This window comes from Erinaceus europaeus, chromosome 12 (assembly GCF_950295315.1).
Source record: "Erinaceus europaeus chromosome 12, mEriEur2.1, whole genome shotgun sequence".
NCBI lineage: Eukaryota > Metazoa > Chordata > Mammalia > Eulipotyphla > Erinaceidae > Erinaceus > Erinaceus europaeus.
Window position 1 is genome coordinate 27,862,350 of NC_080173.1, and position 14,844 is coordinate 27,877,193.

At 39.9% G+C, this 14,844-nt stretch overlaps 1 protein-coding gene and 1 pseudogene across 2 annotated transcripts in view; one reads left to right on the top strand and one right to left on the bottom strand.

Moving 5' to 3' along the window:
* PTPRG (protein tyrosine phosphatase receptor type G) overlaps nucleotides 1-14,844 on the bottom strand; it is an 869,661-nt gene that overhangs the window by 486,356 nt on the left and 368,461 nt on the right. The gene's annotated exons all lie outside the window — the stretch shown is intronic.
* Nucleotides 5,378-5,461, top strand: LOC132542194 (small nucleolar RNA U3; annotated as a pseudogene).

Consider the following 14,844-nt stretch of genomic DNA (forward strand, 5'->3'; position numbering starts at 1 on the left):
AATTACACGGGCTTTATTCCTGGGTGAACCTGTGTGATTTACCAGTGTATCAATGGCTAAATCATATCAGTTGCTACATCTAAAAAGATGGCAAAACTGTATTAAAATATCCTGAATTTCAACTCCGAACTTGCAGATCTTTACTGTTTTATAAACTCAGGGGAGAAAGTCACACCCATAGCAAAAAGCAAAACAAAGCAAAGCAAAACAAAACAAACAAAAACCAAACCAAAGAAAACTGGTGTTCCTATTTTATATTTTTTAATCTGACACAGAAACCAGCACTTAGAAGCCTTAAACAAGAAAAAAATTAATGGGGTCGGACGGTAGCGCTGCGGAGTGCAAGGACCAGCCTAAGGATCCCAGTTCGCACCCTGGCTCCCCAGCGGCAGAGGACTGGCTTCACAGGCTGTAAAGCAGGTGTCTCTCTTTGTCTCCCCCTCTCTGTCTTCCTCTCCTCTCCCCATTTCTCTCTATCCTATCCAACAACGACAACATCAACAACAACAATAACTTCAACAACAATAAAACAAGGGCAACAAAAGGGGGAAAAATTAAATACCGTGAGTTTCTTAGCATTGAAGCAGGAGGGCTGCACAGGGAAAATGAATCCATCACTCAGAATATTTGTCAGATCTCCCGAAATTAATCCCTCTACATGTGACACAGCAAATCCCCCAATGTGGATAAGAGGCTCCAGCAATAAAACTCTAATTTCAAGTGTTTTGGGTAAACGTAGCTGTTAAATGCCAGAATCTGAGCAACAATTTTGATACCCTGACACTTCTCATGAAAATTGTTTCATAAAAAAAGTTACAAATGCTAACAATAAAGATCTCAGGAAGTACTTCTCTCATTTAGTATGGTTTGGCAACATTTCAAATTAAATATCCTATCGTTAGAAGAGCCAGTTACTGGGAGTCGAGCAGTAGTACAGCTGGTTAAGCACATGTGGAGTAAAGAGCAAGGACCTGAGGAAGGATCCCAGTATGAGCCCCCTGCTCCCCACCTGCAGGGGAGTCGTTTCACAGGCAGTGAAGCAAATCTGCAGGTGTCTCTCATTCTCTCCCCCTCTCTGTCTTATCTAACAATGACGACATCAATAACAACTACAACAACAGTAAAAAGACAAGGGCAACAAAAGGGAAAATAAATAAATAAAATGAAAGCTAGTTATGTTAAGATTAAACCCCAAAAATGATAGGGACATTTACTTTCAGTAATAATGCCAGCCTCATACATTCAAGAATACAACCTGTTCTTACATTTGAAAGGTGTCACTGCAAAAACTAATAAATTCCCCAACACATACAGCTTGTTTGAGTTTAAGTATTTTGAAATCAGAGGAATATTTTCTTTCACCAACTACTGTCCATTTTATATCTTCTCTTTCATTATAGTTTTTTAATTCTCATCATTTCAGTCCCATTACATCAGAATTTTTATATAAGGAAATATAAGGAATATTTTAGCACCCTATAAGTAAATTTCTTTTTAATTTTTTTTCCTCCAGGGTTATTGCTGGGGCTTGGTGCCTGTACCAGGAATCCACTGCTCCTGGAGGCCATTTTTTTCCCTTTTGTTGCCCTTGTTGCTTTATCATTGTTGTAGTTATTATTGTTGTTATTATAGATGTTGTTGTTGGATATGACAGAAAGAAATGGGAGAGAGGAGTGGAAGACAGAGAGGGGGAGAGAAAGATAGACACCCGCAGACCTGCTTCACCACTTGTGAAGTGACCCCCCTGCATGTGGGGAGCCAGGGCCTCGAACTGGGATCCTTGAGCCGGTCCTTAAGCTTTGAGCCATGTGCGCTTAATCTGCTGCGCTACTGCCCGACCCCCTATATGTAAATTTTTCACATGCTTCTGGGGACCTAACACTATTTTTTTCCTACTAAAATCTACATACAACTACTGTAGATTAGTATATTTTGTTAACTATTCAGATATGATAAATATCTATGAATTGTTAGGTCTGTGGCCCCACCCCACCCCATCATGACTAATGTTAAAGTACAAAACAATCCACACTGAGAACCTGTGTCACATTTTTCTACTTTACTTACTGACCACCTTCTGGGAACCCAAATGGTTATATCAAAGTTTAAAAGCATAAGATTAAATTCTGAGGGCGTGGTCAACACCCTCATATCCTCATAATTTCTGCAAACCATCCAGGTTCTCAATGCAGAGGAAATTAATGTTGGAACACTGTTTACCTATGGTGAGCAAAAGGAATTGTTAGGGCATGAAAACGTAATTAGCACATAGCTGATGTTAGCCTGACATCAAGAGCATACAACAGACATACGAAATCTCACAAAAGATTGTGGGTATAAGTGAGCATCTGGCAGCAGTTCACCTTTCTGGCTCTTCTCGCACTTGGCATCCTTTTTTCCTCCTTGCCCTTTCAACTCTCCCTGCCATGTTGCCATAGATGCCAGAACCCATGTCCTGCAATGTAGCTGAACACTGGTATAACTAAACATTCATGGCTCCTGCCACATATCTTAGCTAGCCTTTTTCTCTGACCTATTTTCCCATCATGGGTTTTATGTACTTAAATAACCTGCACTGTAATAAAACTGTCACAAAACCCCCAACAAATCCTACTTAAGTTTTTATTTTTACTATAAATGAACATCCAAACAATAATCATACTTCTCTGCGTCCTAAATGTTCATGTTTTTTGAACTAATATTAAAACAAAGCTAAAAACTGCACAGTTCAGATGTGACTTAATTTCTTTGTGAATTAAATGTAAATTAACCTTCTATCTGCAACAAGACATTTGATGCTTATTAAGCTCTACTTTAAAAACGACAACAACAACAACGACATCTTTCAAAACAGCAAGGACTGAATTTCAATCACATACAGATTCTTCACTGCAAGTTGAATTCCTCACCTTGGGTTCTTATCAAAGTAGATCAGGAATGAAATGGAATTTGCCCTATACTTCATCTTGAGCCTAAGGTGTAAGAGCAAAAGAAAACCCCAAACCAGTCATATCTGTGATCTCTGTTCTCCAATTACATCCCTGCAAAAAAGAAATGGAGGTGGGTGGGAGGGGGGTGAGGGACAGACTGTGGTTAAAGAGTTTAAGCACAACTCCAAACAAGTCTTCTATCTGATAAATGTCTAAATCACCAGCTACCTCTAAGTCCTGAAAGAAAAGTACAGAGGAAATAGCTCTTACAGGCCACTAAGCAGGTAACCCTTTTGAAACAATTTTCAGTTCCTCTTGAATCAAAGATGAAAATTTACTGATTAATCAAGTGGCCTCTGTAATTAACATTAAAAAACATTGTGATTCCTTGAAAAGAAGATCCTGTCTCTTTCATAGCCTTTTGCCTTGCAGATGGAATTCAAGTGCTCCTGACACATTCCCCAGGCAATCCCCAGACCCTTCTGAAATAGTTGTCTGAATGGTATCAATAGGAAATGCTGCTTCAAGTGTCAGTAACTGAACCAGAATGTAGGGGAAAGAAGCTTTGGCTTATAGTAACACTTGATATTCTAAGCAGGGATGTCCTTTGACATGTGATTTCTACACTAAAAAGGGAGAAAAGAAAGTTTGAGTTGGGATCAAAAACCAGAGGAACAGATTTCATGAGATCTTTATTCACTGCTCTAGATTAGGACACATGGCAGAAGGAATAGAGGAAGAGAGAAATTTCTTTAAAAAAATTATTTGTTTATTCCCTTTTGTCACCTTTGTCGTTTTATTGTTGTAGTTATTGATGTCATTATTGTTGGATAGGACAGAGAGAAATGGAGAGAGGAGGGGAAAACAGAGGGGGAGAGAAAGACACCTGCAGACCTGCCTCACCGCTTGTGAAGTGACACCCCTGCAGGTGGGGAGCCGGAGGCTCAAACCAGGATCCTTTGCACCACATGTGCTTAACCTGCTGCACTACTGCCGGACTCCTGAGAGAGATTTCTAAAAGTAACACTGTTCTTTTATTCCTGCTAACTTTGTATACCTGTTGGAGCCAAAAGATATTTGGAACTTAACACCCCCAACTCCTGACATGCTTTGACTTCTAACTCTACATAAAAGTATGTCACTGGTACCAGATTTATTGTGCAGTGAAACAGTAACAATGTGAAGAGGTCTTAGATAGAACTCAGCCAACAACTAACTAGGCCGTGAGCAAGATTTTATTTATTTATTTTTTTAAAAAAACTTGAGCACTAAGACATGTTGATCCAGATGATTCTTAGTTGTAGGGGGTTATACTGTGTACTTCAGGGTATTTAGCAGATTTGGTATGTATGTGTAGAAGAATGGAAGTAAAACCAGCACTGTGGGCATTTTGATGCAAAGGGAGACTTCTATCTTTGTTAACGAAGATGTATCCTTGACCCAGAGGTAGCCACAAACTGTAATTTCTTCGTGTACCTTTAACTATCCCAATCATCTGCAACAATGAGATCATATTTGCATAAGCTCGATAAAACTCAAGGGAGAAATACAATGGTTGAGATCATGGTCCAAATGAATAGCATGAGCTTCCCAGCAATGGATGAGGAAATACAGCAAGTTTTATATCAAGACATGGAATGAAAACAAAACAAGGGCTGCCTCAATTTATTATAGTGCCTAGGGACAGTTTGGCTTACAAAAATGAACTGAATATCAAGGAAAGGTGTGTGTTCAGTACTGTAAGCTCTGGATTCCTGTGGCTGTGATGGAGGTTGATTAAGAGTTTCTACTATTGACCTGCATTTGTAGAGTAACTTTTCTCATGAAAAACTGTAATAATGAAAGTTCTTATAAGCCAGAGCACTACTCAGTTTTGGCTTTTGGCGGTGCTGTGGACTGAACCTAGGACTTGGAGCCTCAGGCATGAACATCTGTCTTGTATAACCATTATGATACAAATTAGTGACCATGGACCATCATGAAATTATGCCCCTGACTTCTTATAATTTTGTTAAATTACTAATAAAATGCACTGTCTGGTGAAAAGTCATATGGGTTGAGCCAGCTTTTTTCCAACACAAATTCTGACTACACATTTCAAGAATCGCTGACATGGGTGTTGGTGCAATCAGTAAAGTACACAAGCTACTGTATTTCAAGAGCTCTCTCTCTCTCTCTCTCAATACTAGATAGGGAATTTTAAATATCTTTTTATTTCATTTTTATTTATTTCTTGGATAGAGACAGCCAGTAATTGAGATGAAAGGTGGTGATAGAGAGGGAGAGAGACAGAGAGACACATGCAGCACAGCTTCACCACTCGAAAAGCTGTCCACCTGCAGGTATGGGTCAAGGATTCAAATCTGAGTCCTTGCTTATGTGTGCTCAACCAGGTGTACCACCATCCAGCCCCACGAGTCTTTCTAAGCTATAAATGAATGACTATTAAGACTATACTTTCAGGGATCATTTCTATAGTTTGTTACAAATGAATGACTATTAGAAAGAATAGAAGTCATCCACATTACTGAAAGACTACACAGCTTTCCCAAATGGTTTTATCAATTCACTCCCACCCAATGGCTCTACTACATGGAAAAGTCACATTTTGTAACTCTAATACTTTACTTTTTTTTTTTTTTTTGCACCTCTGCATCATTTGGTGATAGATGAGTCTGATCCATCCAGCTTCTCAGATTTTCTAAAAGACTGATGTTAAATGAGTAATATATCTGAGTTCTTCTTCTTGGAATAGAAGAACCAGGTACACAGAAGTTTCACATACAAAGCATCCCAGAGGGTGCTTACCCCTTAACATAGCAAACTCTGTTGACTAGGAGACATCACAGTGGGTATAGTTTTAGATTCTAAACCATGAGGACCCTAGTTTGATCCCTGGCAACACATGTACTAGCATGATGCTCTGGTTCTCTTTCTCCTTCTCATAAATAAACTGATAAATCCTTTTTTTTAAAGAATAGCAAACTAAGGCTGGCAAAATAGGTCACTTGGACTTGCCATGTGCATGACACAGGTTCAAGTCCAGTGCACATTGCATTGAAGGAAGCTTTGGTGCTATAATAACATTCATTCTCTATTTCTCTGGGTCTGTCTCTATTATATATCAAATTCACAAAAGCAGAGGACTTGAAAAGATCCCTGTGAGAAAGTACAATGACCTTTTATGTATAATTTAACCCCTCACAGAACATCATAAAAAAAAAATGTGGCTTCCCAGCTCAAACCGATGGGGTTTACAGTTAACAATATGTATACACCTTTGCCATATTTGGGAGCTACTCTCCTACTTGACCCAGCTTTCGAATCCTTTTTCCAACTATGACACCATCTTCCCAGACCTTGGGTCCACCTGCATGTTAGCTGTCAGGATCAGGCAAAAACCAGTAAAGTCATGGGCCCCTTGGAATATACCTAAAATAGACCTGCTAGCTTTATCCAAAATGAAGGGCCCCTCCCCCTCAAATCTTCATCTGCAATATTCTTACCTTTAGGTTCATGATTAGTCAATAATTTGTTCTGCTTTATATCTCAATTCTTTTTTAGCCACCAGGTTCCAGATGATACCATGATGCCAACCTGACTTTCCTGGGCAGGCGACCCTAGTAATGTGTCCTTGAACCCTGCCTCCCCAGAGCCCTGCCCTACTAGCGAAAGAGAAAGACAGGCTGGGAGTATGGATCAACCTGCCAACGTCCATGTTCAATGGGAAAGCAATTACAGAAGCCAGGCCTTCCACCTTCTGCACCCCATAATGACCCCGAGTCCATACTCCCAGAGAGATAAAGAATAAGAAAACTTTCAAGGGAAGGGTTGGGGTAGGGAGTTCTGGTGGTGGAAGTTGTGTGGAATTGTATCCCTCTTCCCTCTTATCCTATGGTCTTGTCAATATCTCCATTTTATAAATTAAAAAAATTTTAATCTGGCTAATGTAGATTCATCACTTATTAGGCAATAGGTAACACAAGAATGTGCTACCTGTGAGCACTGTAGTATCCTCAGAACAAAAAATGAGTCATCAATTTATAGATGGAGAAATTGGGACTCTGCTAGAGGAAATAGCTTACCCAAGACCACAAAGCTAGTGAGTCACATAGTTAAGCACTAGAAACAGCAACTCCACGACCAACACTCTCACTGCATTTCAAATGCTAGCTGCACCACTAAGAATCCCTTTTCTACAAGTGCATGTTATGTGCTACAACATTTATTTCACCTGGGTCTCTCCATAACAAGACATTTTGAAAAGTGATTTCTTTTACTGCAGCTTCAACAATAAATGGAGATGACACAAGTTCCCTTATCCTAGAATCAGTCTCTCCTGTGTTGACTGAATAGAGCAAAGGAGTATTTTCAGTTGCTGAGAGCTTGGTTTCTGAAAGGTTGGGAAAGAACACTCAGTTTTAAAACACAGATCCCTGGATACTTAATGATAAGGTCTTTAAAGTTAAACAGGTTTACTCAGAGACAGAAAAAGAACAAGAAAGAGCACCATCTCCTTGAGATGGCAAACAATATTGTTTGGGAGCTGTAATTCTAATAGCCATGGTCATTTCCAGGCTGGCTGCCCTGACTACCAAAGCAACTATCCCGCCGGGACCAATTGGCACTGAGACAAGAGATGAACCCTAAAACAAAACCAGATAAACAAATCTTTCTCCTTTTCACTTGTGCAAACATGTTCCTTTTAAGGGAACTAACACAGAACCCAATAGATCCTATCACAGCAGGTTATGGCAGAAGAGACAAAATATTTTTAACTTATCCATGGGTTTGATTCTTTTCATGAAAGTCACTACAGATTCTACCAAGCAACAAATGTCATGATCCCAATAGGTCAAGAGCACAGATTTTCACCCCCTACTTTTTCTGTCTTTAATGAAAAAGTCAGCATTGTTTTGTTTTTTTAGCAGTAATTGGGGAGATGGGTTATTAAGAAGGGAATTCGGGAGTTGGGCGGTAGGGCAGCGGGTTAAGCACTGGTGGCGCAAAGCGCAAGGACGGGCATAAGGATCCCATTTCGAGCCCCCAGCTCCTCACCTGCAGGGGAGTCACTTCACAAGCAGTGAAGCAGGTCTGCAGGTGTCTGTCTTTCTCTCCCCCTCTCTGTCTTCCCCTCTCTCCATTTCTCTCTGTCCTATCCAACAACAATGAAAACAATAATAACTACAACAATAAAACAACAAGGGCAGCAAAAGGGAATAAATAAATATTTTTAAAAAAGAAGAAGAAGGGAATTCTAAGATACCTTAACATTGCCTCTTCATTTTTGGAAATAAGAGACTGAAGAACAGGGAGAATGACAATCTTAAACTATTTGCAGCTTTAACTTGCTGGGCTACCGTCGCCAGAGAGAGAAGAGACCAGGAACTCGTGGCTGAGCAGGAACGCAATGCAATGCCTTTATTGATCAGAGACAATGTTTTCTATATATCTCTTTAACCTGAAGTGGCAAGTGGGAAAAGGAAATGGCTAGGAGAGGGGGTGGAGAAAAGAAAAGAGAGCAAACGTAGAAAGCTTCCATAGCAGCTGTTACAAAGGTTCTAACCAATGGGATAAACCAATACCCTGCAGGCAGGGCAGGGCTCAGGCAAAACAATGATTATGTAAATAGACCATGGCATCAAGCAATGCAGCAGGGGGCAGCTGGCGTAATGCCCAACATTTACTAAAACTCCAGATTTGAATCTTCATCTGTATGTAATGATATAGTGCTCTGTTGATGTAACAAACATTTCCAGTCATATTCTTTGTTGAAATTTCAGTAAATGAATTAATTTATTTCATAAACAGAAGTCTAACACAACCCAGTTGTTATTCTGATGATTGGCTCTATTTTAACCAACATTTCAATAGAAGTTTACGGTTTATACAGCACTTTCACAGATTTTATGTAATCACCAGAAGCTCAACACTGTGAGGTAAAAAATCCTTTTCCCACTTCACAGTGAAAACTTTATCATCAGCAAAATGCATTATGTATAAAACCATATATACATATACATTCCAAACAAATGATAAGGACACAATTATATTTATATGCTGACATATTTATATATGCATTATTTTCTAAAATCGTGGGAATTATGTTGCTGGGTATTTCATACACTGTGCATTACTACTTGGATGATTTTATTAATTAGACAGGAGAAAAGAGAGAGAGAGACGGAGAGAAAGGGAGAGGGAGAGGGAGAGGGAGAGAGAGAGGGACCCAGACAACATTCTGGTACATGAGCTGTCAGGGATTGAATTCAGAACTTCATGCTTGAGAGTCCAATGCTTTATCCACTGTGCCATCTCCCAGACCACACTGAGCCTTACTGTGAACCCAGGGGCATCAACATGTTCAACTGTCCACAAGGATCACCAGGATTTGTGGCAAAAACCTGACTGAAACTAATCCTGCGTGAGCACATGGCTGGTGGCAGGAAAGTGGATCTGGATGTTTAACCTGTGAACTCAGGAGCACGTGGCTAGGGAAATAAGTCCTGCTTTTCTTTTAAAACTACAGAGAGAAAAAATTCTCCAAGGCTGTTCTACTCCCAGAGCCTGGAAAAACATGCAGGGAAACCCTATATCGACATCAAAGGCATTAAACCTCCCTCCTTCCAGTGCAATCAGAATGGGGAATGGCTGACTGGAAATAAGAAAGTATTTGAAGGTCACTCACACTATACTCAATTTGCCTTGGATTTTAATTTGTGTGTTTTTTTTAAAATGTGGGCAGCAAGTTTTCCAATAGTGATGGTAAAATTAATAAATAAATAACCCAGGCATCTCTTCAGAGGACAAGCTGTATTTTGACTCATTCATAAATTATATCTAGTGTTTTAGCAGTTTTTTAAAATATTTTATTTATTTATTTTCTCTTTTGTTGTCCTTGTTGTTTTTTGTTGTTGTTGTAGTTATTATTGTTATTGATGTTGTCATTGTTAGATAGGACAGTGAGAAATGGAGAGAGGAGGGGAAGACAGAGAGGGGGAGAGAAAGACACCTGCAGACCTGCTTCACCGCTTGTAAAGCGACTCCCCTGCAGGTGGGGAGCCCCTTGTGCTTTGCGTTTTAGCAGTTTTTAAGGGTGTGCTAGGAATGTGAAATAAGTTAGGGCAATATGGTCACCTTTCAATAATGACCTCATCTTAATAATAACTACAAGAGGAATTCCAGAGATATGGTATGAAGTAACAGCAGTCTCACTACAGCTTCAACTGATAAAGCAATGGAAATGACCTGTAAACTCAACAAAATACAACCAGGATCTCTTTAGAAACTCACAGAGTCAAAGGTGAGTGCTGACACATGTGGTTAGTGGATGGAAAGGGGGTGAAGGAAAGTTTCTCAGAACTCAAAAAGCCATACTCAGTGACTCCTGAAACCAAATTGCTGCATTACCCAGTAGATCACATGGCTGATGGCAGGAAAGTGGACCTAGGTGTTACTTTATTTATTTATTTATTTATTTATTTATTCCCTTTTGTTGTCCTTGTTGTAATTATTGTTGTAGTTATTATTGATGTCATTGTTGTTGGATAGGACAGAGAGAAATGGAGAGAGGAGAGAAAGACAGAGAGGGGGAGAGAAAGACAGACACCTGCAGACCTGCTTCACTGCCTGTGAAGCGACTCCCCTGTAGGTGGGGAGCTGGGGGCTCGAACTAGGATCCTTATGCCGGTCCTTGCGCTTTGCGCCGCTACCTACTGTGTGCTTAACCCGCTACACTACCTACCACTCAACTCCCAGACCTGGGTGTTTTAACATGTGAGCCCAGGGGCAACAGCATATTGAACTGCCCACAAGGAACCACTTGTGTCTAATAGAATAAAATTGACTGAAATTAAAGACCTCTGGTAGGCACAGGTTCGCTTAGGCAGCTAGAAAAACAAACCCCAGACAACTTCTGGTGGTGTGGAAAAGGACTAGTAGACACTAAACTGGCCTGATGACACAGAATAAAATCTAACCTTCCCCCACCAAAATAGATAAACAGGGAAAAGTCATACCAAGGGCAGAAACAGAGCAATACACAGACTGCAATGACAGAAACTCCAAATAGAGTTCAGGATACTCTTCCCCCACCCCCATGGTTATCACCAGAGGCTCAGTGCCTGCACTATGAATTACTGCTCCTGTAGCCATTTTTTTCAACTTTTTTGAATAGGCCATAGAGAAATTGAGAGGGAAGGGGAAGATAGAGAATGAGAAAGATAGACACCTGCAGACCTGAATCCCCACTTGGGAGGTGACTTTCTGCAGCTGGGGAGCTGGGGGTTCAAATTGGGACCCTTGTGTGGGCCCTTGTACTTTGTACTATATGTGCTTAAACCGGTGCATCCACCACCTGCCCCCACCCATACTCATTATGAAATAAATTTCAAAAAGCTAAATTTAACATAAAGACACAGACTGAAGAACTCAGAGATCATTTTACCAAAGAATTACACAGTACAGGAAAAAAAAAAAAAAAAAGGTCCAAACAGCGGCAGAGTGTGAAGGATACTTAGAATGCAGTTTAGGCTGAGGTAGGAGGCTTAGGAAGTACTTGATCAGCTGAAGGAGAGGATATCAATGCTGGAAGACACTACCACCACCCTGTGTGAATGTAAAGCTCTTGGAGAGGAAAATTTTAGGAACAATGAAGCATTTCTCTATGAAATAGCAGACTCTGAGAAAAATGAACATCAGAGTCATTGAAATCCCTGACGAAGAAGTAGTATACTCTTGGGTTTTTGTCTTTGAAGCCCTGATGTCCACATACCTGTTTTTGTTTGTTTGTTTTGTTTTGAAGCCTGGTTTTATTATTTATTTTATATTACTGCTCAGCTCCAGTTCATGGTGGTGCAGGGAATTGAACCTGGAACTTTGAAGCCTCAGGCATGAGTCTCTTCTCATAACCTTTATGATATCTCCCGTGTCCTGGTATTCACATACATTTGGAAAAACCTCTCTAAAATGGCTAAGCATCGTGCAAATAGAAACATTTCATTCTCTTTTGGCAGAAATAATATAGACCTATACACTGAATAAAAATTTTAAAATACATTTGTGGGGTCAAGTGGTGGTGCACCTGGTTAAGCACACACATTACAGTGCACAAGGACCCAGCTTCAAGCCCCTGATCCCCACCTGCAAGGGGAAAACTTCATGAGTGGTGAAGCAGGGCTGCAGGTGTCTCTCTCTCTCTCCCCCCCTTCTTAATATCTCTGTCTCTATCCAATAATAAGTAAAAAAAAAAAAAAAACTTGAAAAAAATTATTTGTGTCCACCAAAATAAAACATATATGCTGAAGCTCATAGAATCTTCATTAAAGTCTCAAACTGGAGACCACACAAATGTCCATGAACAGATCAGATACATAATCAGTCAGTCACACATACAGTGAAATAGGATATATAAAAAAGAGAACCAACTACTAGCAAATGCATTTTACAGACAAATCACACCGACATGCTGAGAGAAAAACCTAGGAATAGGTTTATATGGTTCTGTTTATAGGAAGACTGAGAATAGACAACATCTATCAGTGGTCACAGAAATTAGAACAGCAGTTGCCTATGGGATAGGGTATTTTATAGATAAGGAAGCTGTGTAGTTTTTATGAGGTGTGCAGAACATTCCTTGCTCCACTGAGTGGTAGTTACATGGGTGTTGGCTTAGGTGTCATTGAGTTAGACAGTGAAGGTGAGTGCATTTTATGCACATATGTCTCCCTTCCGTGGAAAAGAAGCAATGTGTATTATTGTGCATTATCTAACTGCTCCCTTAATCAGTGGTCACAGTGGTAACTGTATAAGCTTCATGAAGGGACACACTCTGAAAAGCTAGGAAGACGTCTATAAATAGAAAAGACACAATGTTCAATATAATCCTTAATGTACACCAAGGCTAATAAATAGATATATTTCTGTTTTTATGTATCAGTGATATTCTGTGTGTTCATCAGCATTTCTGTAATTAAGCCAAAAGAAAAGATGGCGGGGGGGTCTAAGATGTGAGTCACGGGGTAGAGGACACACCATAAGTTCAAGGTTCTCTCTCCAGCATCATTCACTAGGTCCCTAGTGAATTGTAGTGTAGTTCAGGAAATTATCAGTTTAAAAAAAAATCCCCACCAGGGTTACTGCTGAGGCTCAATACCTACATGGTAACCCCATTATTCCCCTTTACTTCTGATAGAGGGTGGGAGATAGGGAAAAATGGCAAGAGGCCTGGAACAATTCTCCAATACTAATGAATCTCTTTTGTAACTGCTGTCGAGCATTATTTCATGGCTTTACTGTTAATTCCACCTTAAAAGAATGCAGCCTGTGGAGGGCTGGATTCTAATTACAAATATATAGCACCCAGGTTGTTCCACAGTAGGTACCCTACTTCTTTTAAATGTCTCCATGTTTATTTATTTATTTATTTATTTATTTATAAGATTTTTGTTTTTATGAGAGAGGTTCCCGTAGGTGGGAAACTGAGCCTCAAATCCAAATGTTCTTCACATATAGTAATGTGTACTCTACTGGGTATGCCATCACCCAGACCCTCAGCGTTCAAATCTTTTAAAAAAATTTTTATTTATATATTATTGTGTACAGACAGGAGACAAACTAAGAAGGGAGGGGGATAGGGAGGGAAAGAGACAGAGAGACACCTGCAGCTCTACTTCACTACTTGTGAAGCTTTCCCCTTGCAGGTAGGGACCAGGGGCTTTGAACCCGTGTTCTTGTGCATTGTACTGAAATAAGGCCCTACTTTCTGGAACATCTGCCTGAAAATTGGATCACAAGATGTCGGGTTTTTGTTGTTGTTGTTGTTGTTCTCTGCTTTCTGCAAATGAGGATCACACCCAACAGGGATGTTTCAAGAACATCCCTGAGGATAAAAAATAAATTAATTAATACATCTGGCAGTCCAGAAAGTGTCATAGCAGATTAAGTACTGAACTCTCAAGCATGAAATCCCAAGTTCGATCCCTAGCATTATATGTGCAACAGTGATGCTTTGGCTCTCCCTCTCCCTCTCCCTCTCCCTCTCCCTCTCTCTCACTCTCTCTCATCTTTAAAAAATATATATATAAAACAACCTGGTAACTAATATTTGTCATTGGAACGTAGCTCTCCACAGGCCACATTGTTTTAAGGTGAAATTAACAGTAAAGCCATGAAATACAACTCAGCAGCAGTTGCAAAAGAGAGAAATTAAAATTAGCAATAGGAAAGGTCAACGTGGCCATCAAGTGAAATTCCATTCCTCCCACAGGCTGTACAGCAAGGGAGACCTGAGTTGCTTTACTAAGAAAAGTTCTCACAACCAACCCAAAGGCCAGAGAGAGCAAAATTCTGCTGAAACCAGAAAGAGAGAGAGAAGAAACTCATCAAATAAGACCTTGTTATAAATGTGCATGTTGAATTAAATATGAGGCTATTTCAGGTACAAAGACAGATGCCCAAAGGAATTAAAAATAATATGAGATACAGAGAGTCTGGCCCTAGAAACCTTGAAAACTATATGAAGCAGCATTTGACCTTGACCCTGGATTGTATGCTTACTTGTGCTTACTCAAACAAACAAACAAACAAACAAAAAAAGCAGCCCTTTGCAAACAACTTTCTGTTACAAATTAGCCTCGGGGTAATTCTATAAGCCAAAAGTATTCACTTTGCCCATCAAAAACTTCAACATAAAAATTCACACGAGAAAAAATTAACAGGAGGAGGGAGTCTGGGCAGCAGGCAGAGGGCAAAGATGCTATGGGCAATGAGAGGAAAAAGGAAGAGAGAAGGCACTGGAAGCCAGGGTATGATTATGCTTAGTTAAACAAGTAAGGAGGTAAAGGACAACAACAGAATGGTTTCGTTCATGTGCAGAATATAAAAAGTTGAACATACTAATATAAAAAAAAAAGTC